The following is a 26,945-nucleotide window of genomic DNA, read 5'->3' on the forward strand; positions in this document are numbered from 1 at the left end:
GGGATCGAGAACCAGTCCCATTCCCCACACACAACTTCCCTCTAGCGCCGGAAGAAATGCTACCAACGGCATCACAAAAAAGAAATCCACGCACCTCCTTCCGATCCCAGTATGTCCATGGGGCCTGCACCGAGGGAATCTACACAGGCCCTAGCATATTGCAAGATTGTCGAAGCCACCCATCCCGTCCATGATGTGAATGGTCCTGGGAATGTCCGATGAGGGCAGCCACAGAAAATGTAATTTTTAAATCCTGAAGAAACCCCATAATTTCACAGGTATCTCGCATCATTTAAAAAAAATTACGTTTTGCTATTTCTTTTCAACATTTAATGCTGTTGTTATTGATCAAAGTGGCGGACCGAAAAGTCTTACTGGAAGGCGCACGTGTTTTGACCAGTCATTCCACGCAGCTCATGAGTTATGCAGGCGTGGGGAAAAAGGCGAATCTCTCAGTGGGGCAGGGAGGAAATCATTGGCTCCAGCGCTGCCTCACGTAGTTGAAAGTACAGATGCAGTAGCTAAAGAGCACAAGGATAGCCATTCATTGTCTGGGACCCATGAAAATCCCTACAGCACAGAAAGAGACCATTCGGCCCATCAAGGCTGTCCCAACTGCCCAAAAGAGCACCCTACACATCTTTGGGCATTAAGTGGAAATTTAGCACAGCCAATCCACCTATCCTGCATATCTTTGAACTGTGCACCCGAAGCAAAACCACGCAGACACGGGGAGAAGGTACAAACTCCACACAGACAGTCACCCAAGGCCGGAATCGACTCCAGACCCCTGGCGCTGTGAGGCAATAGTGCTAACCACTGTGCCACCGTGCCGCCCACCTGTGGGGAAACTAACGACCTGTCACCAATGATATCTCAGACAAGGTAATGAATGGCCACATGTTTCAGCAATGCTTTGCTGCAGGTTTTCCTCTAGGCTGTCAGAGAATGGGGCAAGGTGCTCTCTCCCAGGGATGGCAGCAGGAGGTTGGCAACCCGCCTGACAAACCAAGGCGGCCTGGACGAAAGTCCCAGTGTAGGTCAGTGCTAGTTGGACGCACAGGAGAACATGGCCCCACTGTTGCGAAAGGACGAACGATCTGCTACGCCAGAGTAAGTGCCGATATCTACTCAATGTCAAGTCACAACTCAAAGTGGATTAAACACTGTAACTGTGCAACTCCAGCGTGATGTCAGGTCATCACAGGATACTTATGCCCTGACTTAATGCTGTGAATGATGTGCAACTTTCAGGATGCAGGAGAATTTGTAGCCACAAATGATAAGAAACAACCCATGCACTCATTATCATGTCACACAATGCTTACCTCAGTGTGCAGGAGAACAACATCCGCAATAGAAATAAAACTCCCAGGCGGGTGGTGGAGTCCCGACATCCGGATTCTGATCCTCTTTGAGTAAGAGGCAAATGGTTTTGCTGACAAAAAACAGGAATATGCCTATTCTGAAGGAGAAGGTGGATTTGCCCAGCCATCCAGTGAGGATGCCTCTGGTGTCTTCACAACTGGACATGCAGCAGAAATGACTTCAACTTATTGGAGAAAAGGGTCATTGATCAAGGCCCAACTAATTATTTTTAACCTCCACTGGAACTTCTGGTGTGAGGTCTCAGGAGAGTAAGAGACAGCCAACCCCCAGCTTCACCTCCAGCTGCAGCTCTGAGTAAGATGATACAGAACCCTCCGAGAATGCACCATTGTGGTTTTCTCCTGCACCCTTAACCAGGGCAGAGACATTGGCACTGGTGGATCACAAACTGGTGAGTACATCACGGACATGTTTCTGCACCTGCTGGAGGGTGCGGCAGCCGAGATCTCTGACACTTGGAGGACTGCTGAAGACCAGGGTCCTTATTGATCCCCATGTAAATGATGAGTCTTCACAATCGGCTGTCTGAAGACCCTCACATCCAGACATAGGAACAGCTTCTTCCCCACAGCTACAAGACTCCTCAACGACTCCCCCTTGGACTGATCTGTTCCCTGTAAGAACACTATTACGACGCCCTATGCTGCTCTTGCTCATGTATTTGCATTGTTTGGCCCCTTGTTCCGCACTGTAACCAATCACCGTTTCTCGATGTACCATTTGTCAATGTACTCTGTTGATTATTCTTTTTGTCTACTTTATACGTACTGTGTCCGTTCCCTCGGCCACAGAAAAATACTTTTCACTGTACTTCGGTACTTGTGATAAGAAGTCAAATCAAATCAAATCAAATCAAATCAAATGGCATGATGGTGGTGGAGAGAAAGGCAGGGAAAATCTGCCAGGGTTCTCAGACACAAAGTGCAGACTGGAGTAGAAGAGTGTGCCCAGGTTGTGTCTGTCATGGCTCCAGCATGCCAGTGAAAGACTGCCTCCATGTCCAACAGACCAATCAATACCTACTCGATATGTGCTAGGACCCTTACACCATCGCCTGAGCCATGGATATATTGAATCGATGGCTTGCTGAGAGGGAGTCACCTCAAGGAATCATACAGAAGTGAGAATCTGACACCCAGTAGTCTTCATCCCAGGACACTCCAAGGGTGCATTGGTACTCTATTTCCCCTCTGGCAGTGATTGCATCACCGCCAGTAGGTCAGACCAAGGAGGTGCCATTGTGACTTGCAGGAGATGTCCAGCATTCTCCAGGCCTTGAAACACCAAAGGTTGCCTATCAAGGTCACCTCAGCCAATTGGGCATACCAGCTACCGGCTGCCTCCAGCTCAGCTGCCAGTGTCGGGGCTACACCTAGGCAGATAGTAGGGAAAGAAAGATTTTGAAAGGGTTTTGAAAGGGTTTTGAAATCACACAAGCTATTTAATAATAATTGAAGGGCATCATGCAGCTGGAATGATCACATCTGTCTGATGTGGAGCTGTGTTTGCTGCACTCAGTGTGTCACCCTATCTGATGCCCTCTTGGAGGACTTTCACCTGGGGAAGCTCAACCTTGGACTTCAATTGTCAAATGGGGGGGGCTCGCTCTGCGTCTTGGAGGCCCACAGCTGCCGTGCAAATACGGAAGTAACCTCAGACAATGATGACCGAGAGTCACCTGCAGCTGAGGTGCGTTGATTGTCAACCTGACATACTGAGGAAGGTTCACATGGTCTGAGCAACCACTCAACAACTGGCATGGGGACTCTCTCTAAGGCGAGGAGCTTTCCCAGTTAGAAAAAGAGTACCATGGACTAGCTCGATGCAGGCAGCTAATGAAGCAACCTTGTAAATAAAGGTTGTTTGTTCAACGTGAGAAACTCCAGGAACCCCAGGAACAGGGGCAGCACGGTAGCATGGTGGTTAGCATAAATGCTTCACAGCTCCAGGGTCCCAGATTCAATTCCCGGCTGGGTCACTGTCTGTGCGGAGTCTGCACGTCCTCCCCGTGTGTGCGTGGGTTTCCTCCGGGTGCTCCGGTTTCCTCCCACAGTCCAAAGATGTGCAGGTTAGGTGGATTGGCCATGCTAAATTGCCCGTAGTGTCCCAAAAAGTAAGGTTAAGGTTAAGGGGGGGTTGTTGGGTTACGGGTATAGGGTGGATACGTGGGTTTGAGTAGGGTGATCATTGCTCGGCACAACATCGAGGGCCGAAGGGCCTGTTCTGTGCTGTACTGTTCTATGTTCTATGTTCTAACTATATCTTCACATGACGCATTGCACATTAAGATATTCCCCTTATGACTGTTATTCAGATGAGCCAAGGGCTCATGGAGACCTGAGTCTTCCCCAATGCAACAGGCTGAGACCTCCATTGCTCCATTGCAGCATGCTGATAGGAAAGAACAGAGGAATTTCTCCCCTGAGAGGGTGTGCACTGTCAGGGGATGTGTGCTTTTAAACAGGCTGAGAACTCTGACACGGCACCACTGATGATGCAGTGTCTTCTGTACAGGACCCTCTGTGTATAGCAGGTGGCCATAATATAACGGCGGCCTCCAGAAGCACAACACCAGTCGCTTAAGGGTTACAAAGTAACATTTACTGGACAAACCGGAACAAAAGATAAATGAAACAAAAACATGAAAGCCCTCCCCCCTTGAGGGAACCTTGTCCTTCCAAGCACCTCCCGAACAGGTGCCGGAATGTGGTGACTAGGGGCTTTTCACAGTAACTTCATTGAAGGCTACTTGTGACAATAAGCGATTAATAATAATTAATATTAATAGAATGACCTGTAACTAATCAGTCTCCTCATGCAGCCTCCAATCTTGCCACGATGAGATGATCACGGGCCTGGCTGACGGGTTGCACCAACTCCCTGCCTTATTCTGCCGCTTTGGCACCAACCCCCCCCCCCCCCCCCCCCCCCCCCCCCCCCCATCATCAGCAGCATCGTCTACTCCTTTGTTCTTCTTGTTTGAGGAGGAATGTGGCTCCTCACTCTCCCTCACTGCTAATTATTCACCTCGTTGCTGATGGAGATTGTGCAGGGTGCATCATACCACGAGTATCGTGGACACATGATCCAAAGAGCATTGAAGAGTTCCAACTGTCCATTCCTGCATTAGAACGTCATCTTCAGGAGCCCATTGGTCTGCACTATGGTGGCCGTTGTGGAGGAATGAGCTGCATTGCATCTCTCCTCTACTGCACTCTGTGGATTATTTACTGGGGTCATCAGCCAGCTCTTTTCGGGGCATCCTCTTGTGACCCACAAGGCAGTCCTGCAATTGATAAGGAGGAATGAGCACTTGGGATACCTGGGAGTTGCGCAGAATGAAGGAATCGTGTAATCTTCCGGGATAACGGGGACACAGCTGCAGAATATATCTCTCAAGATTGCAAACCAGCTGCACACTGAGAGAGCAAAATCTTTTTCTGTTGATGAATCTTGCTGGCTGATGCCAGGGAGCTTTGAGTGCCACATACGTGCAGATGGCCCTTGATCCAGTGGGAAATCTGCATTGACAGCAAATCCCAAAGCTCCTGCAGCCCTGCTGGCTGGGTTGGTGGCAAAATGGATGAATTCATGCAGCAGCAGAATAAAGGACATCAGTTCCCTCGCCTATGCATTTCTATGTGGTCGATTGAGATATGCCACTCATGTCTCCAATTTAGTTTTGGAACAAACCACAGGTATGATCAATGCTGCAGTGATTTTCAGTGCCACAAAACATTGTCGTAAAAAAAACCCATCTGGTTTAATAATGTTCTTTCAGGAAGAAACATGCTGTACATAAGGCTACATTTAAACAAAAGGGTTTCCTTTACTCCACAACAGGCTGGTATTGGGTGTCACAGATAACTGTGGGTGTCTCTCTCCCGCAGGTGTTGAAACCACAACCTGGAAGTGTTGCACTGGGACAGCTTTGCAAGAGAGAGGGAACAAGTCTCACTGTTTATGCCTAACCAGCGGGTTTGTCCTTATGCTGTGTCAGTTACCTTGACTGCCACTTACGCCTGTGTGAGCCTCTCTCCTGTTGATGGTAAAATGTCACGCGGAAGTGCCTCACTGGTGCACCTTCACAAGAGAGAGAGAAAGAGGGACAACTGTTTATCCCTAACCAGTAGCCTCTCTTGAGTGAGTGTCTTCGAAGCGCCCGGATTCCTTTTGGGTCCTCGACTACGGAATAATGTTCTGGCAATTATTGTGACTCAACCAGAGCGGACAGTGAAAGAAGGGTGAGACTACAACAATGGTAGATTTAAAATTAAATATTTTATTCAAGAGAATTACGTCCTCCACAACTCAAACCATAACACACAAACACCGGTTATAAACAACTGTGCGTAAAGCAAGAGACTAAATGGCATATCGAAAATTCTTACTTTTACTCAAATTTACTTTAACGCCCGCAAACATTGATACATATATATCAACTCACCCACCCCAACCTCAACAATTTAGCCTAATTGGGAGTTTCAGTGGGCTGAGGGAGTATACTCACCGTTCTCAGGAAGAATTGTTAAACTAACGCGGTTGTCTCTGGCTCTTCCTCAAAACTGGCTGGTCCGTGTGGCTGCTGGACCGTGAGCCTGGTCTTCCTTCGGCCTTCGTGGTCTGCTCGCAGCAAGTGAAGAGTGCGCCAAGCAGGACAGAGAGCGAGGACCCCAGAGTCCTGTATTTTTAAAGACAAAACCTGAATGGAGCTGACTGACCCCCTCCTACCGGTAAGTTCCAGGACAAAGGCCTGCTAATTACTGACAGGACAACAGGATCAGTGTCCCCACAAAAGGATCCATAATGTCTCCGGAGACTGCTGACCCCCTGAAAATGGTTCAGGTGGATGCTGGGGACAACTTTAATCGTTTTCCCATCTAGGTAATGTGACTATATGCAGTTGGCTTCCTGAAGGCACATATATCTCGCTGTTTGAGAACTTAATCGGGAAGGAGAACTTCATTCTTGCAGGATTAAGTTTTAACAAGGATGTTAGAGATGCAAACATTTGCTAATGGGCTTCCGGCAGATTATCAACGGGAAAGACGACCCGCCTTTAAAGTCTCAAGAACTCAGTTCCAAATATTCATCCTGCCATCGGGATTCTGGGATTTGGCCTCCCGCACAATTTACTTCCTCCATCCGGCTTTCTTCCAGCTCCTCGCAATAGGCAGAAGGTTCTGTGCATTATCTGAGAGTTGATCCTACAGAGGTGCAGTGGACAGGTAACAAAATGGAAAAGTTTCATTTTGGAATGTCTTACTTTAGTTAAATTCTGAAAATGGAACAAGAGAACACAGGTTCACAGAGGTAATAGATAAATTTGCATTATTTCTACAAGGAAGAATTCAACCATTTGAAGTCAACTTCTGGATAAAGTCGTGCAAGAAAAATGCCTTGGTATCATCGAGCAGTCATATAAATGCTGGAATGGAGGATTATATTATCACTGGATGAATGAACTAACATGGACCAAATGGCTTTCCTCATCTACAGATGGCAGCAGTGTTGCCCTTTAGGTCAGAAGGTTGTGCAATTGAATTCCATTCCAGTGACTAGTACAACTATCATCCTTCGGATGAGACATTATGACGAGGCCAGTCGTTCCTCTGAGGTCAATGTAAAAGAATCCCACAGCCCTATTTTGAAGAAGAACAGGCAACATGTCCTACCCAATATTTACCCTCAATCACAGCACCAGAACCGATTTTCTGCTCGTGATGACATTGCATTAATTGCAATATGCCAATTGCGATGTCACTGCATTTACAACTAATCTGGATACAAGGGAGCAGTAGTGTACAGCATGAGTAACCCAGAGGTCTGATCCAATGCTTCGGAGACATCGGACTATATTTAGCGCAGGTGGCAGAAGTTTTGACCACCAATTGGGAGCCAGTAAGAGCCCAGTCAGGCACTTAAGTGGACAACAGGGGGCATTCCCTGGATCAAAGGTTCAGGAGCAAAGTTCCGCCCCAGAGAGATGTCAGCCAATTAGAGACCAGCAACTGTGCATTGCAGCTGCGATTCGGATCAACGAGGCACCTAAGCCATGAGTTGTGGTTACAGGGAAAGGAAGTCAGAACCAAGGGCAGGGGTATTCCTCTCACCGAGCGCCCCTCTTCTCCGCTTCCCATGCTACATCCCTTGAACTGACACCTCCAGGGGTTCAGATTCAAATCTGACAGGGTTTAATGTTTAAGCTTCTGCATGGTGTGAATGGGGCTGAATATTAATGGCGGTGGGATGAGGCCCTTAATTGGACAATAATTGTCCAGCTAAAGGCCTTAACTTGCAATGGGATGGGAATACCATCAATCAGCTGACCTGCACTGGGCAAATTCGCCAGAGGCACGAACATCCTCCCACCCAATGAAATGTGCACTCCGCCTCCAAATTTAGGGGAGGGTAATAATTTCCCCCATGAGCAGCTGGGGGATTTAATTTCAATTTATATATCCAGAATAAAATATTAATCTCATTAATAACTATTATGAAACTACTGGCTTACTGTAGAAACATGGGGTTCACTCATGTCCTATCAGGGGAGATCTTCCATGTTTACCTAGTCTGGCTTACAAGGATCTCCACATCCACAGCAATGTCGCTGACTTTTAACCTCCTTTTGAAATGGCTGAGCAAGCCACATAGTACAAGGGTAATTTGGTATGGGTTATCAATACTGGCTTGCCAGTAATGCTCATACGCCAAGAACAAGTGTAAAAAAAATACTTTTGTTTATCCACTTGTCTCATTACCATCCCCTTTTTTCATGCAACACATCCCTTTTTTAAATGTAATTTCTTTTGTCTTCCACCTAATCTCAAATGCTCCATTTGTTCTTTGCTCCGCTCTCGCACTTCCCTTACCTCTGTACATGCCGAAACCATGCGACGTCTCTAAACCTTTCCAGTTCCGATGAAAGGCTATCGATCTGAAGCGTGAACTCTGTACCCCTATGTAGGGATGCTGCCTGACCCCCTTTGAGATTTCCAGCATTTGCAGTATTTTGCTTTTTCAATGGCAATAAAGCATTCTGGGAGATTGGATTGGATTTGTTTATTGTCACGTGTACCGAGGTACAGTGAAAAGTATTTTTCTGCAAGCAGCTCAACAGATCATTCAGTACATGGGAAGAAAAGGGAATTAAACAAAATTCAAGAAGATACAAGGAAATACATAATAGGGCAACACAAGATATACAATGTAACTACATAAGCATTGGCATCGGATGAAGCATACAGGGTGTAGTGTTAATGAAGTCACTCAATAAGAGGGTCATTTAGGAGTCTGGTGACAGTGGGGAAGAAGCTGTTTTTGAGTCTGTTTGTGCGTGTTCTCAGACTTCTGTATCTCTTGCCCGATGGAAGAAGTTGGAAGAGTGAGGAAGCCGGGTGGGAGGGATCCTTGATTACGCTGCCCGCTTTTCCCAGGCAGCGGGAGGTGTAGATGGAATCAATGGATGGGAGGCAGGTTTGTGTGATGGACTGGGAGGTCATGAAAGGTGCTATATAAATGCATGTCTCTATTTCAGTCACCTTACAATCATGTGACGTGTAATCAAAAGTCTGAGTCTGGAAGCGTGCCCTAAAGACTCTCTGTTTAGCTGTTTACATTTATATCTTCTATTATTAAGCAATGAGGTTGCTATGTGTGACTTTTCAATTGCAGCAGCAGATTGATTTATGCTGAAGTCCCATAAAACATTTAACCAAAGCTGTACATCTATAGCACGGTGGTCATAATTCTCTTTCGCCTAACTACAGTCGCGTTTGAAGTGCAAAGGTTCTCTTGAGGTTCTGTAACAATATAATAGGGCCAAACAATATATAACCTGCCACATACTAGATTGCCTTTTATTCTCCTTCATTGCAAACAGGGGATTTAGCTGAAAGTGGAGCAAAGGCTTGACCAAATGCCTGTAAGCTAATGGCAAACACCGCCAAGCATTTAAAGTTAGATTTATTTATCTGAAGTTTAGAAAATAAAGATAACCCACAGTTGCTGAGCTGAATTTTAATGTCCAGGTGGGTGTTCTTTGTAAACTAGGTTACGCGGACACTGATGTATGTGGTGCAGCATGCAAAAGACAAGTTCACCCTTGAAATGAAGCAGTAACTCAAGTCTGTCAAAGTATCAAGGGGCCAATAGCCACTGTATAAAATCTGAAAAAGAACACACGACAAAGCTTAGAGGCAAACATCCTCTTGGAGCTTTGGCCCCAGTGATTGCAAGCATTTACGCAAACCAACCATTTCTGTGAGAAATATGTATGGGAGGCGATTAATTTTTGCACAGAAGTTTGTAGATAGGTTCAGCTTTACCAGCGCATTGGAGGAATAGCATGAAACTCTGACCCCTTTATAACACGCTTCATTTTCTCTCACAGAGCTTGGCAGAAGAGTGAAGAGTCGGAGCATGCATACAGATCACATGGGTACAGCTAAAGCTTGAATTGTTCCTTTAACTAAGATTTCCATTCCTTTAATGTGCTTCACAAAGGAATTTTAATCTTATAATTGTAACACTCCAGGAACAAAAATGGCAAATAGAAGAAATGCAAAACAAAAAGGAAAACCTCATATTGTGAATGTGGCTCTTCCTGAGGTACAACGTTTGTGGGACTCTGTTATCCCTGATAATTGAAGAGAGGGTACAAGGGAGGTTGAAAATGTCCAATGATTTCTGGAATGAATTGGTATCCAGAGATTCTGCTCAACAGGACCTCATTAACAATTTTCAGTGCTCTTTCACGTCCAACAGCCTGTGAAATGGAGAGCCTCGGAATTGTTCCCTGACAATAGCAGGGGAAGTGACTAAGTCAAATGGGAGGAGAGAGACCATGACCGGGAGATGCTGTAATCAGGAGGTGGGAGAGAACTGGCAAACAGAAGGGGAGGAAGGAACTAATCTGGAGGGGAAAGAGCTGAACTGGGAGAGAGAATCCATGACTGGGAGAAAGAAAGAGAGCCCAAGACTGGAAGAGGGAAGGGGCAGAGATCAGAAGTGGGAGAAAGCCAGTGAGTGCAGGAGGGAGAAGGGACCCAATGCTCAGGAGGGAGGAGACAGCCTGCAGTCAAGAGTGGAAAGGCCAAAGCCTACTTGGAGGGGCAGGAAGAAGCATTCCTGTTTCCTGAACCCTGAATACCTGCCAAGCAGCAGTTACCATTGAATGGGGCTCCCAATTACAATGTGCAAGACCAATTTAAATATGTAAATGAGGGGCAGGATTCTCCATCCCGCCAGCCCCGTTTTCCGGTGCCGTGTGGGGTCAGCCACCGGCAACAGGATTCTCATTTCCCGAAACCAGCCAATGGGGTTTCCCATTCTGGCCACCCTACGCCGTCGAAAACCCACAGGCGTGAGTGCGCGGCCGGTGAAGCAGAGGTTCCGCAGATGGAGAATCCTGCAACAGGTCTCTCATCTCTGCACAGCAACATTCAGATGTCATGATGCCCACTGGCATTAAATAAAAGACATTTGTGTTGATGATGCTCTCTATTTATTTCATGAACATCCCCCCCAACATTATTCCACCCACGATGGAGTAGGTATTTTCATTGTATTTTCACTGTATTTAATTGCATGCAGATGGTGGACATTAACTAGGAATTCACTTGTGCACCAGTAAATGAGAACACGGCACCATCGAGGCCTTCCAGCCTGGTAGGCCTCATGGGGATTGAAATGTTTTATTGATCTCTTGAATCACATTTTGATTCAATGTTTTAAATTTCCTTTGCAATTTGTGTTTGTTTAACACACCCCATTAAGGGGCTGCTCTTTTGTCTCTCAATTTGTTTAGTTCAGTTTAATGGATTCAACCCAACAGTACAAAATGAAATTTTGTGGTTGATACATGTTTGCAACGTGTATTTCTGTTAAAAATGCTTGTAAATGTCTGTAAAGATTATCTCTGTTTGTATGCTTTGGTGCCTGGCTCACTGGTGTATAATCGGGAGAAGGAGGTAGTGGGCGACAGGAGGCAGGGAATTGATAATATTGAGACCTTCATATTCAAATAAACAGGCATTGGCCTAATTTTCCTGATGTCTTTTCTGCTTCAACTCTTAATATGTTGCTGCCTGCGTAACCCAATCAAGCAGAATCAGCATAGCTTTATGAGGGCAGCACGGTAGCACAGGGCAGCACGGTAGCACAGTGGTTAGCACAGTTGCTTCGCAGCTCCAGGTCGCAGGTTCGATTCCTGGCTTGGGTCACTATCTGCGGTGTCCGCACGTTCTCCCCGTGTCTGTGTGGGTTTCCTCCGCGTGCACCGGTTTCCACCTACAGTCCAAAGATGTGCTGTTAGGTGGATTAGTCACGATAAATTGTCCATAGTGTCCAAAAAGGTAAGGTGGGGTTACTGGGTTACGGGGCTAGGGTGGAGGCATGGGCTTAAGTAGGGTGCTCTTTCCAAGAGTCAGTGCAGACTCAATGGGCCGAATGGCTTCCTTCTGAACTGTAAATTCTATGATTCCATGAGAGGGAAATCGTGTCTGACTAATTTATTCGGGTTTTCCAGGAAATTTCCACCAGACTGAATAGAAGGGAACCGGTAGATGTGTTACATTTTGACTTCCAAAAGGTGTTAAACATGGTACCACACCACAGGGAAAGTCAAAAGATAAGAGCCCATGGTGTTGGAGGTAATATATTGGTTATCACTGCTGCATCACAGCCCCTGGGGCCTGGGTTGGATTCCCGGCTTGGGTCACTGTCTGTGTGGAGTTTGCACTTTATTCCTGTGTCTGCGTGGGTTTCCTACGCATGCTCCAGTTTTCTCCCACAGTCCAAGGGTGTGCAGGCTGGGTGGATTGGTCATGCTAAATTGCCCCTAAGTATCCAAAGGTTAGGTGGGGTTGCAGGGCTACAGGGACAGGGCAGGGGATTGGGCCAAGGTACGATGCTCTTTCAGAGGTTCAGTGCAGGCTCGATGGGCTGAATGGCCTCCTTCTGAACTGTAAGGATTCGATGAATGACATGGATAGAGAATTGGTAAATGGGCAGAAAACAGCGAGGGTGGACAAGGGGTTCTTTTTCGGGTTGGCGACCTGTAACCAGTGTGGCTCCACAGGGATCAATGCTGGGACCATAACTGTTTACAATGTACATTAATGACTTGGAGGAAGGAAATGAATGTGCGGTTGCCAAGTTTGCAACAGCATAAAAGTAGGTGGAAAGGCAAGTAGCAAGAGGGATACAAACAGTTTGCAAAGAGATATTGATAGCCGAAGTAAGTGGGCAAAATTTGGCAAATGGAGCAAAATGTGGGAAAATGCGACGGGAGAACAAAATAACAGAGTATTATTTAAATAGAGAAAATCTTCAGAAAGCTGCAACGAAAAGAGACTAGGGGGTACTTGTATATGAAACATTGAAAGCTGGCACACAGGTGCAGCAGGTAACCAGGAAGGCTAATAGAATGTTAGCCATTATTTCAAGGGGTCGGGTAGCACGGTAGCATTGTGGATAGCATAATTGCTTCACAGCTCCAGGGTCCCAGGTTCGATTCCGGTTTGGGTCACTGTCTGTGCGGAGTCTGCACATCCTCCCCGTGTGTGTGTGGGTTTCCTCCGGGTGCTCCGGTTTCCTTCCACAGTCCAAAGATGTGCAGATTAGGTGGATTGGCCGTGATAAATTGCCCTTAGTGTCCAAAATTGCCCTTAGTGTTGGGTGGGGTTACTGGGTTATGGGGATAAGGTGGAGGTGTTGACCTTGGGTAGGGTGCTCTTTCCAAGAGCCGGTGCAGACTCGATGGGCCGAATGGCCTGCTTCTGCACTGTAAATTTTATGATAAGAACAGGGAAGTCTTGCTGCAACTGTACAAGGTATTGGTGAGACCACATGTGGAGTACTGAGAGCAGTTTTGGTCCCCATATTTAAGGAAAGACATTGGGCGGGATTCTGTGGAATTCAGCGGGTCGGGCAACTCCGGCGCGAAGGAGTGGCGTGAACCACTCTGGCGTCCGGCCGCATCTTCAGGGGCCAGGCCAGCGCCGGTGTGATTTGCCAGCTGGTGCGGAAGGGGCTTGGCGCCACACCAAGCGGCGCCAAAGGGCCTCCGCCGGCCAGCGCGAGTTGCTGCATGTGTGGGAGAGCCAGCGTGAGCTGCCATCATCCCAGCGCATGCGCAGGGGGGTTCATCTCCGCGTCGACCATCGCGGAGGCCACAGCAGCCAATGCTGAGGAATAGAGTGACCCATGGCACAGGCCCGCCTGTGGATCGGTGGGCCCCGATCGCGGGCCAGGCCACCGTGGGGGCATCTCCAGGGGCCAGATCACCCCGTGCCCCACCGAGGACCCCGGAGGCCACCCGCGCAGCCATGTCCCACCGATAAGGACCTGTTGTAATTTATGGCAGCGGGGCCAGCGTAAAACGGGCAGCCACGCGGCCCATCGCGGGCCGGAGTATCGCCGGGGGGGGGGGAACTGCTGCCAGCTGCCACCGACCGGTGTGGCACGATACCCACCCCCACCAATTCCCCGGCGCCGGAGAATTCAGCAGCCGGTGGGGGCGGGATTCACGCCGCCCCCCTCCCCCCAGCCCTGGCGATTCTCCGACTCGACGCGGGGTGTCGGAGAATGTCGACCATTATTTCACTGGAGACAAATCAGAGAAGGTTCACTCGGATGATCCCTAGTATGGAGGGATTGCCCTTTGAGCAAAGGTTAAACATGTTGGGACTCTACACATGGGAATTTAAGAGGTAATTTAATTGAAACTTAAGGAGCTTGACAGGGTAAATGCTGAGGGAATGTTTCTCCTCATGGGAGAGTCGAGGACCAGAGGACACCGTCTCAGAATAAAGCCAATTTATGACTGAAATGAGAAGTAATATATTTTCTGAGAGGGTGTGAGTCTTTGGAACTCCTTGTCACAGAGAGTTGTGAGGCAAAGTCCTTGTGTATATTTAATGCTTTGATATATAGATTCTTGATCAGTAAGGGAATCAAGGGTTACAGGGCAAAGGCAGGAATGTGGATGTGAGGAATGTCGGATCAACCATGATCCTATTGAATTACAGAGCAGACACGAGGAACAAATGGCCTACTCCTATTCCTATTTCATATGGTCTTCTGATCTTTATGGATAATGGCAGCGTCCATTCTTGTGACTAAAGCAGAAAAAGCACATAAAGCTTTACGGCTGAAGCAAAGTGTGGAAAGCCACACTCAAAAAGGAGTGCAGCTGGGGTACACTGTGGTTGCATTTCAATTGCAATTAATTCAATCATTTTCAATCATGGTTTCTGTGATGGCAGCACTGACTCAGCGCCCCTTCTTTTTCTTTATTATGTTGGATGTAGACATCACAGGCAAGGTCAGCATTTGTTGCCAATCCCTAATTCTCCTTGAAGTGCGGCGGCTGCCAGGGCCATTTCAGAGGACAGTTAAGAGTCAACCACGTTACTGTGGATCGAGAACCACATCTAGGCCAGAGCAGGTCAACAGAGTTCCTTTCCTGAAGGCCATTAGTGAATCAAATGAGTTTTTAAGACAATCATTGACCGTTTCATGGTCACCATCACTGACACTCGCTTTCAAATTTTGATTTTTAGCCATTTAATTTAAATTCACCCAGTTGCCATGATGGGATTTGAGCCCATGGATGACTAGTGTAGTTACACCACTAAATCTGGTTAAATCCTGGCTAAATCCAGCAAAACCTGGCTAAATCCTGGCTAAATCTCCAGCGTGCTTCACTAGTTTTCGTTTCTAGCATACGCAATTTCTTCTTCTCAATTAAGGATGGGAGATTCATTTATGGCTCCTGCACACACCTAATTTTCATCCCCCCCCCCCCCCCACCCCGATTATTTTGTTGGATAAAGGCACCGCTGGTTCGGCCAGCATTTGTTGCCTGTCTCATAATGCCCTTGAGAAGTCGGTGGTGAGCCACCATTTTGAATCACTACAGCCCATATGGTGCTGCTCTATCCACTGCGCTGTTAAGTAGGCAGTTCCAGGAATTTGACCCAACAACAGTGAAGGAATGCTGATATAGCTCCAAGTCTGGATGGTATGTAGCTTGGTGGGGAACTTGCAGGTGGTGGTGTTCCGATGTGCCTGCTGCCCTTTGCCTTGAAGTGGCCATGATTGGTGCCTTTAAGTTGCCAGGGCAGCACGGTAGCATAGTGGTCAGTCCAATTGCCTCACACCTCCAGGGTCCCAGGTTCGATTCCTGGCTTGGGTCACTGTCTGTGCGGAGTCTGCACATTCTCCCCATGTGTCCGTGGGTTTCCTCCGGGTGCTCTGTTTTTCTCGCACAGTCCAAAGATATGCAGGTTAGGCGGATTGGCCATGCAAAATTGCCTTTAGTGTCCATGTGATGAACGGTATCGGTAACTACTGTAACTGTACCTTGCGTTTAATACGTTGGCCCTTTAAGACCGGGCTTGGAACCCTGGGGCACTCCGCCTCTGGCTCCGCCCCCAAGAAGCGGTATATAAGGTGATGCTCACTGGGCAGCATGCTGTGACCACACTTCTCGGCAGCTGTCCGGTTCTCTGGTAATTAAAGCCTTTGAATTACCAATCTCTTTTGTGTCGTAATTGAGCGTATCTCAGTCCAAAATTGCCTTTAGTTTTGGGTGGGGTTCCTGGGTTATGGGGATAGGGTGGAGGTGTGGGCTTGGGTAGGGTGCTATTTCCAAGAGCCGGTGCAGACTCAATAGGCTGAATGGCCTCCTTCTGCACTGTAAATTCTATGATTCTATGACTCTGAACTCTGGGATTCCCCCTCAAAACCCCACTGCCTCTCTTCTTTTCTTTCTCCCTTTAAGACACTCCTTAAAACCTGAACCTTTCACCAAACTTCTGTCCGTAATATTTAACATCTTCTCTGGTGGCTCGGTCCCAAATTTTGTTTGATTAAATTCCTGTGGAGCACTTGGGGTGGTCACTATATAAAGGGAATTTGTTGTTGTAGCATTGGGGGGAATCAAATTGAAAGTTCAGTGCCTTTGAGCACTTTCCCATATAAAGCAGTGTAATTGTCTGTTCCACAGCAATTTGGAATTGAGGATAATGTTTTATTTATCGATACTCTCTTATGTACACCTGTTTCTTAGACCGTGACGGTACAAAACTGGAATAACAGAGCGTAGGTTCCTCCAATTCACACACAACCTGTGAAGTTCATTCCACTGGCATCCCTCAAGAGGACAGCAACCAAGTAATTGTTTTATTTTGTAAATGTTGGATTCTTTTCAGCATCATTATAAATGTTCTCATTTTCTTATTCATGAGATTAAAAAAATTGAAAACATAGCAAATAAACTTTTCTTGAGGGTAAACTTCACCTTCCTGTACATATTTTTTGTTTTATCTTTGTTTCTTCGCACTGACTGTGTCCAATTATCTCTGTTTCCTTGTTCCAAATCTGTGAAAAAACGGAGAGGGAATGCACACACATAAATTTTCACATTTTGCACTTTGCACAAATCAAGTCTCCTTTCCCCAGTCATTCTAATTGCTACCCCACTCATGAATTAAAACTTTGGAACGTTTGATAATCTAACAAGAAGCAATATCACATAGAAATACTTATCATGAGAACGCACGGATCAGCCATGATCGTATTGAATGGTGGTGCAGGCTCGAAAGGCTGAATGGCCTAGTCCTGCACCTATTTTCTATGTTTCTATGTAAGTAGCAATCTATGCTTGCACCTCAATCTCCATCTACTCAAAATGTTTCAGTGCTTTACACCTCGAGCAGAGTCTGGAGCACCAAAAATATCAAGATATATAAATAAACATTTGGGCCGGGATTCTCCGGTATCCGGCGGGTGGGCCGTACCGGCGCCAAGGAGTGGCGTGAACCACTCCGGCGTCGCATCTTCGGGGGCTAGGCCAGCACTGGAGTTATTGGCACCGTGCCAACCCCCCCCCCCTCCCGAAGAACACCGCAGGCCGACCACAGAGCCAGGCCCCGCCAGTACAGAATTTGGGCGTGATTCTCCAACCCCCCCCGCCGGGCCGGAGAATCACCAGGGGGGCGGCGTGAGTCTTGCCCCGCCACCCCAACGTCGGCTGCCGAATTCCCCCGCGCCGTTCCCCACCCACACTACGAGGATGACCCCTCCTCCACCCGAATGCAATTATTAGAAACATCTAGCTATGACTGAGAGCTCTTGGACCACATCAGGGTACTTGAGATACATTCAAGTGTAAAGGGAAATGAAATTAAACAATCCAGACAGCTGGTCGTGTGATAGTTGTCGATCACAGCATAGTACAAGCAATTTCCCATTGATGAGAATGAAAACTTTGCAGATCCAAGATCTGAGGCGGTTTAAAGCTTTGAGATGTGGTTTTCACCTTTGAGGAATTTACAGGTGCTGCTTTCTCTGCTGATCAACCAGGTGCAGAGCACAGGTGAATTTTAAAACAGTGATTTTTATTTCACTGTCTCTATATGGACTGCTCTCTGGATTCCAGGCAGGGGCCTTTGTTCTGGAGGTCTCTGCTTGGGGTTCTCTAATAGGGTGGTCTCTGATGGGGCTCTGTTATGGGGAGTCTTTGGTATTAGGCTCTGTTACAGGAGGTCCCTGGTTGGGCACTCTGTTATGTACGGTCTCAGTTGGGGCGCTTTGTTATGGAGGGTCGGTTGTGAGGGAACTCTCTTATGACGGATCTCTGGTGGGTGTCTCTCTTATGTGGAGGTTTCTGGTGGGAGGGTTTTGTGGTGGGGTCAGGTGAGGGTGGCATGGGCAGGATTTGCATTGCCTCTGATGGGCTTTTGGAGCACCTACTTTAAAGACTTACCCCCTTGGCCCACTGCAAGGTCCACCACACCAGGGCCACACTTGGGAATACCTGCACCAATTCCCGCCCGCGTAAATCCTGGCCCAGAGGGCTGGAGAATCAAGGAGGCATAGAGAATCCGGTGCCCAGTCCATTAATTGGATGTAAATGAGTCAATTGAACCTATTTGAACCCTCGCCCTTGGGTGGGGCGCAAACCTCTATGCCGCCCTCAGAAGAGGGCAAGAGCCCATTGAATAGGATCATAGAATAGAATCATAGATTTTACAGTGCAGAAGGAGGCCATTCGGCCCATCGTGTCTGCGCTGGCTCTTGGAAAGAGCACCCTACTTAAGCCCATGCCGCCACCCTATCCCCGCAACCCAGTAACCCCGCCTCACCTTTTTGGACACTAAGGGCAATTTATCATGGCCAATCCACATAACAGGAGATTTTGATGGGGTTTAAGGGAAAACCTTTTCACCCAGAGGGTGGTGGGAATCTGGAATTCACTGCTCAAAAGGACGATAGAGGCCGGAACCCTCACAACATTTCAGAAACATTTAGATGAGAACTTGAAACGCCATAGCATACAAATCAATGGAAAAAGTGCTGGGAAATGGTGCTTGGTCGCTGGTACAGACACGATGTGTCGAAAGGCTTCTTTCCGTACTGCAAAACTCTATGACTCAAGAAAGTAGTTTGTTGTTGCTACATTTATCTCATATTCAGGATAGATCCACAAAATGTGTTTAACATATTCATTTATGATTGCTTTTTTGAGCGAAGAATGACAAAGGTAGAAAATTATTCCAATGTCCCAACTTGAGTGAATAGGCAAAGTGGGGTACAACTTAAATCAGAAAAATAAACTATTCATTGCAACTGGCTGCACATTGTGAAATATTAGTAAAGGCATTCGCTGACAAGTTGTATCTATGAATTCAGAATATTCAGAAGATATTTTCTGAGGCTACTTGGGGGTCACAAGCCTGGTTGTCAGTAGATATGGGTTAATAAAGCCTCCACCAAGCTCAGATATTTGATTATTTGTGTTTCCTACTTCTCAGAGAGAAATATTGGCAAGTGAACAAGGTTTCATTCAAGGAATATGCAGGGCTTCATTCATATGCATAAATTAGGACGTTGCTGTCCTGCTCCTTCAGAAACTGTGCTACATTATCTTACGGAGAGACCCAGCAATGAAACACATGGAAGGAAGTGATGTCCTGAGGTGATAGATATGCAGTAAAGAAGCCAGACACAGTTGGGGAGAGTCCATTGAGCGATTGGATTTTTATCAGCGTGACAAGTCTTAATTATTACCAGATGATCTTTCTACTGAAAAATTAACTTTTACAGGAATGGAGCTTCATTCCTTTAGGTTTTAAATGTTGTGCAAGAGATTTTAATAATTTTTAAAAATTAATTCATTGATTAGAATGTTTTTCCCTTTGAGAATTGGTATTCTTGTAATTTTGTCCTGATCAGTAGAAGACAAAAAACTTCAGCAACATATCTCATTAATCAAAAAAATAAATGATTATCATTTGGGAGTACAGAACTTGTGTGTTGCTGAAAAAAGAGGCTTGCTGTTGAAGCTTTTCATCTTGCACAGACCAGAAAAGTTTGCAAGGATACCAATAGTAAAGGGAACAACAATCTATACTGCAGGAGGAGAAAGTACTAACTGTGTTGGCAGGTGGACTCTGATTGGTAGAGGCACTGCCATGCAGAATGCACCAGGGGATAGTTAACTGCCCAGCTTTTGCTCAAATTCAAACCAGGCAGGTTGACTCCGAATAGTCAAGGCATTGCAATGGGGAATAAACCAGGGATTGGCTGTTCCCAAAGCTTTTCTTCAGTTGAACAAGGTACAATACATGGACATGCACCTTCTGCCATGAAAGGACAGGGCCCTGTTTGTGAATATATTAAGTTCTAGCATGCATAAATAAGCCACACTGTGAGCCTGACTGATAATCTAAATTGTTTTTCAATGTAATTCTTAGCACAATCAGGATTGGTTAGCAAATGAGTAATGTTACTTAGGAACTTTAGTGTTGATGTGATGCCATTTGTGTAGACTTTACACTGGCACATCATGTAAAATAGCACATCTGTTTGGCTGTTTGCAATAGACTAAAAACTGAAAATGTAGGTGCAATTTTGTGGGTATATTAGTTGCAGGTGCAAATCTGGTAATGGCCGCAAAATATTGTGAGAGGTCAAAAATAAGATTTGGTCCTCCTGCCCATGTGAACCCTCACCCTCACCTGGCCTCCATTGTCTGGCTCACCTTTGGCATCTCTATCCACTCCCTCCTGTTCTTCCTCATCATCAGAGGAAATATTCCGCTCCTTCTGGGTGTCATCATCAAGGACTGTGCCCTGCTGCTAGCGCTCAATCTCATGTTTGATGCCCTTCCAACCTCATCACTAGAATGGCATGGTCAATGTCCTCACCCCTTAGAGTCACCTGTGGCCTCCTACCTGGTTGTCCTCTCCCTTAATATATACATCATTGGGGATTCTGACAAGCTGTTTCAATGGTCGCCTATCCCTCATGGTCAGATTCAACAGGACGTTTATGTATACCTTGAGGGATAATGGATACTGGATGAGGAGGAAGTCCAGGAGGGAGTGGAGAATGATGACAACTCGCAGTGAGGATAGCGCTGATGCTCCTCGGCTTTTGCTTATGTCTAACTCCTGTCTGTATGCTGCCAGCATGCTGACTCTGTGGCTCATGTGCGAGTGAGTTTTGAGCCCACATCCTTTTGTCCCATAGCACTAAAGGGGGGTTAGGGGCAAGGGTTTAGGGTTCACTGATTAATGTCAGAGTCCTTCCAGGATGTATGTTACTCTCACTTAGAGTGGACCTAACTGTTTCCCTTACATTGAGGGCCTGTAAGAAAAGCTGTGTACAGATGTGGTGAAGACCTATTTCTGTGGGAGGAGGGTCAAAGAGAGTGAGGCTTCAGTGTTGTGAACAACCAGAGGTCATAATAAGATGCCCTTGATGGGCATCTTTTGGAGGGCCAGGACCTGAAGGACAGCAGGCTACGAGTGACACTGACTTTGCTGCATCACCCTGTTCTGTCCAATGCCCCTTAGATGCTCTGGTATCAAGAAGGGGGGGACTTAGAAGGGCTGACCACTCCCAGGGTCTCCTGGGTGTAGGACTCCAGGATTTGCTCCATCACTTCCTCCTCCAGGCATCCATGGGCCCCTGTGTTACTTTATGGGATGGAGGGGAAGCTGGAATGAGTTCCAGATACCTCAATGTCATCTGAGAGAGCGAGGGGACAGGGAGGTTTGAGGATGATGCTGTGAGGTCAGGGACCTGTGAGGTGGTCGCATGTGGGTTCAAAGTGACATTATGGGAGTTGACAGAAGGGTGGACAGCCACAGGAAGACAGGGGGCCCTTACCCTTGCAAATAATAGTCGGTCATTCATCTTTTTCATACATTGAACCACTGCCTTCTTAGTCAGGCTCTGGCACTGACCAGTGCTGCCACCATCTCCCTGATAGGATTAGTGATCTTGCTGAAGGTCCTCCTGCCAATCCATGGGTAAACAGTTGCCCGCCTCTCCTTCCCAGCAATTGAGTGAGAGCCCCATCCAGGAATCTAGTAGTTGGTCTTCGAGCTGCCATCTTCCTGGCTTAAATGAGATAAAGTACTGTGGAGTTGTTTAAATGCAGTGACCCCTTGAATGAAGTGCTCATATAACCCCGGCGTGGGCAAACCTAATGTTTTGCACCTCTGGTGCAGCGGTTTTCACATGGGAATTTTTTTTCCCGATGAGCCTCAAGATTGTGATTCAGATTGCACCTCATGGCCAACGTGATTCGCATCAATTCCCACAGCGAAAATGACAATTTGCCATTTTTTCAGAAAATCCCATCCATAGTTGTGGTGCACGTGCATAGCAATGTAGAGAGTTATCAATATAACCTCCGACCAACAGGTGGCAATAGAGATCCGTCATGTGACTCTAGAGATCCGCCAGTTGGTAGTAAGTCGTACCAGAGGGCAGTCACATTAGAAGTAGTTCCAGGAGAATTCACAGAATTCACTTGTTCATTGCCATTTGCGTTATAGTTCGTTAGTTATCTTTCCACGTGTTCATTTTGTTAATACACAATCTTACTAGTCAAAGAACTAGATGTTCTGTGTGTATCTTTACCTTAGCCACACACATCTTGACCTTAGCACAGTGGTTAGCACTGCTGCCTCACAGCCCAAGGGATCCGGGTTCAATTCCAGCCTCGGGTCACTGTGCGGACTCTGCACGTTCTCCCCGTGTCTGCATGGGTTTCCTCCGGGTGCTCCGGTTTCCTCCCACAGTCCAAAGATGTGCAGTTTAGGTTGATTAGCCATTCTAAATTGCTCCTTGGGGTGGGGTTGGAGGAATAGTGCGGGGGGGGGGGGGGGGGGGGTTGGGACTAGATAGGGTGGTCATTCGAACGATCGGTGCAGACTTGATGGGCCGAATGGCCTCCTGCTGCACTGTAGGGATTCTATGAAAATTGCAGTGCAAAATACCTTGCAAAGTCTGTGGACAAGTGTAAGTGTAATAATCGTCTGGTGCATTCATAGAAACATCAAAAATAGGAGGCCTTTGAACCCGCTCCACCATTCAACATGGTTATGCCTGATCCTCTATCGTAACGCCGTACTCCATTCCCTTTGACACCCTTAGAATCTAGAAATTTATCTATTTCTTTCTTAAATATAATCAGTGATTTGGCCTCCACAACCTTCTGTGGTAGTGAATTTGACAGGTTTACCAACGTCTGAGTGAACAAGTTTCACATCAACTCAGTTCTCAATGGCCCACCCTGTATTCTGAGACTGTGGCCCCTTGTTCCAAAACTTCCCCAGCTGGAGGGAACAACATCCCTGCAATGTTTGTCCAGCCCTGTCAGAATGTTATACGTTCCAATTAGATTCCCTCTCATTCTTCTAAATTCCAGTGAATACAGGCCCAGTTGACCCAATCCCTCCACATACGACAATCCCACCATCCCAGGTATCAGTCTGGTGAATCTTCGCTGCAGTTCCTCTACGGCAAGTATTTCCTTTCTTAGATGAGGAGACCAAAACTGCACACAATCCCAAACTGGATGGACTACCCTAGGGTTCTGAAGGAGATAGCTGAGGAGATGGTGGAGTCATTGGTAGTGAATTTTCAGGAACCACTGCAGGCAGGGAGGATCCCAGAGGATTGGAAAATAGCTAAAGTAAAACCCTTGCTTAAGAAGGAATGGAAGGTGGCAGAAGACAGGAAATTATAGGCTGGTAACCCTGACTTTGGTTGTTGGTTGGAATTATAATTCTATTATTAAGGATTAGTTTGCGGAGTACTTGGAAGGGCATGGAAAATAGGACTGAGTTAGCACTGATTCGTCAAGAGGATGTCATGTCTGACAAACCTGTTAGAATTCTTTGAGGAGATAATGAGGAAATTAGACAAAGGAGAACTGATGGACATGGTCTATTTGGATTTCCAGAAGGCCTTTGACAAGGTGATATACAGGAGGCAGCTAAATAAGATAAGAGCCCATGGCTTTAGGGCCAAGGTACTGGCATGGATAGAGGATCGGATGACTGGCAAAAAGCAGAGAGTGAGGATAAAGGGGTCCTTTTCAGGATGGCAGCCGGTGACTAGTGGTGTTCCGCAGGAGGTCTGGAAGAAGGGACTGGAAGAAGGGACTGAAGGAACAGTTGCTACATTTGCAGATGATGCAAAGATATGTAGAGGGATAGGTTGTATTGAGGAAGCAGGGAGGCTGCAGAAGAACCTGGACAGGCTAGGAAAGTGGGCAAAGACGTGGCAGATGGATTACAATATGGAAAAGGGTGAGGTAATGCACTTTGGTAGGAAGAATAGAAGCATAGACTATTTTCCAAATGGGAAAAGGTTTCGGAACTCAGAAGCAAAAAAGACTTAGGAGAACTACTTCAGGATTCTCTTAAGATTAACATGCAGGTTCAGTTGGCAGTTAGGAAGGCAAATGCAATGTTGCCATGCATGTCAAGAGGGACAGAGCTAGAATACAAGAGCAGGGATGTACTGTTGAGGTTGCATAAGGCTCTGGTCAGATCACATTTGGAATATTGTGAGCAGTTTTTGGCCCCGTATCTAAGGAAGGATGTGCTGGCCTTGGAGAGGGTACAGATGAAGTTCAAAAGAATGATCCCTGAAATGAAGGACTTATCATATGAGGAGCAGTTGAGACCACTGGGTCTGTACTCGATGGAGTTTAAAAGGATTATGAGGGATCTCATTGAAACTTACAGAATTCTGAGAGCCCTGGATGGCGTTGATGTGGAGACGATGTTTCCACTGGTCGCAGAAACTAGAACCTGAGGGCACAGCCTCAGAATGAAGGAATGGTCCTTTAAAATACAGATGAGGAGGAATTTCTTCAGCCAGAGGGTGGTGAATCTGTGGAACTCTTTGCTGCAGAAGGTTGTGAAGGCCAAATCACTCAGTGTCTTTAAGACAGAGATAGATAGGTTCTTGATTTTTAATAGTAATAATCTTTATTTGTGTCACAAGTAGGCTTATATTAACACTGCAATGAAGTCACTGGGAAAATCCCCTCGTCACACTCCGGCGCCTGTTTGGGTACACAGAGGGAGAATTCAAAATGTCTAATTCACCTAACAGGCACCTCTTTCAGGACTTGTGGGAGGAAACCGGAGCATCTGGAGGAAACCCACGCAGACACGAGGAGAACGTGCAGTCTCCGACAGGCAGACAGCCCAAGCTGGGAATTGAACCTGAGTCCCTGGCGCTGTGATGCAACAGTGCTAACCATTGTGCCACCATGCCACCCTGTAATAAGGGGATCAGGGGATATGGGGAGAAGGCAGGAGAATGGGGATGAGAAACATTATGAGTCATAATTGAATTCTGGAGCAGACTCGATGGGACGAATGGCCTAATTTTGCTTCTTAGCCTTATGGCCTTATGGTCAATACTCCAAATGTGGTCTCAGCAGGACCCTGCACAGCTGCGGTAAGGCACTCTTGCTCCTGTACATAAGACTTCTTGCAATGAAGGCTTCACAGTTGCAGCTTGCTTCACAGCTCCCTGGTTCGAATCCCAGCTTAGGACACTGTCTGTGCGGAGTCTGCACATTCTCTCCGTGTCTGCATGGGTTTCCTTCGGGTGCTCCGGTTTCCACCCACAGTCCAAAGATGTGCAGGTTAGGTGGATTGGCCATGATAAATTGCCCTTCGTGTCCAGAAAAAAAGGTTAGGTGAGGTTACTGGGTTACGGGGATAAGGTGGAGGCATGGGCTTAAGTGGGGTGCTCTTTCAAAGAGCCAGTACAGACTCGATGGGCCGAATGGCCTCCTTTTGCACTGTAAATTCTATGATTCTATGAACATACCATTTGCTTTCCTAACTGCTTGCATGTGTTCATTCGCAGCTGACTCCAAAATCCAAACCATTATCCAAGAGGTCCTCAGCTCTTCTTTGAAACATCATTATGAGATTATTGATAGTCAACTGAGGGGGCAGACATAGCCTTGAATTGACATTCCCTGTGAAGGACGATACCTCTGAAAGTGAGCACTCCCTCAGCACTGCCCTGGCCTGTCATTTTCCATTTTGTGCTCAAGCCCTTTGAATGTCGTGAAATAGAACAACACCAGGGGATATATTCCTGCTGCTGTGCCAGAGGTGGGATAGCATGCAGCACCTGAAGCAGAAACATCGCACATTCTGAACTACCTGGCAACAGGATGGCATTGTGGTGTATGTGAAAGAGTGGAGGATCAAGTCTGGATGTGAAAAATGAAGATGGCGTAAAAATCGGAGGCCGCTGATTTTACTGTGAATGTTTCTTATTTACTTCAAGTGATGTTAGGCAGTGATACTATTAGAGGGAGGTCTGAGCCTCTGACCATTGTGTCACAGAAAAACAGTTATTAGTGGTTGAAGAAAAGATTGGGCAAATGCGTCCTGCCTTCATACAAATCCAAAACACAAGTTGGGGCAGAGTCATAAGGTACTGAACACTGTCGGTGTAAAAGGTTAGCAGCATTCTGCAACACATCTTGAAGAAACAAAAATCAAAACTTCAAAGACATACAAGCCTGTACCTTCTGAAAGAATGAGCAGAACCGAGTTCTTGTGATGGATGTTTGCCTCAGATCAGCAATCAGTGCTAACAAATCTGGGTGCAAAGCCCTTTATTTGTACTTGATTTACATTTTCTGGCACAGATATCAGAAAGCCTTAGAGAAAGATTGGCCGCATTGCTGTTCAGAAATTGACTCGGGGCAAATTATTATTATCTTTTTTTCTGCAATGCACCCATTCCGGGGCACGATTTAGAAGCCAGGTAGAGGAAGCACGACCCTCATTTCTCCGCCTGTCTTTTTGCAGGGGCGGATGGTTCATTTGCTTTTCCAGACAATGCAAAAATTCTCCTTCCGAACCTCAAGACAGCTTCTTCTGGGCTCCAAGCATTCATGACAGTTTATAAAGCAACCTTTGGTATGGCAATGTCAGCACTGTTGGTAATAAAAAGAGAGCTTTTGGCAAAAGTGTGTCTTTGGTTGCTGCAAAATGAGCAGCAAAGATACTAAATGGGAGAGACAAATGCAGCTAGTGTGAAACCGACCCCATGATGATCTGGCTTTTAGATTCTGTTGATAGGACCAAATGAGTAAGTCAAGGACTTTTATTCTGCTTGCATTGATAGATTGAATTGGATTTTGGATTTGAATTCTGTCACGTGTGCCGAGGTACAGTGAAAAGCATTGTTCTACGTACAGT

Source organism: Scyliorhinus canicula, chromosome 8, assembly GCF_902713615.1.
Source record: "Scyliorhinus canicula chromosome 8, sScyCan1.1, whole genome shotgun sequence".
Lineage (NCBI taxonomy): Eukaryota > Metazoa > Chordata > Chondrichthyes > Carcharhiniformes > Scyliorhinidae > Scyliorhinus > Scyliorhinus canicula.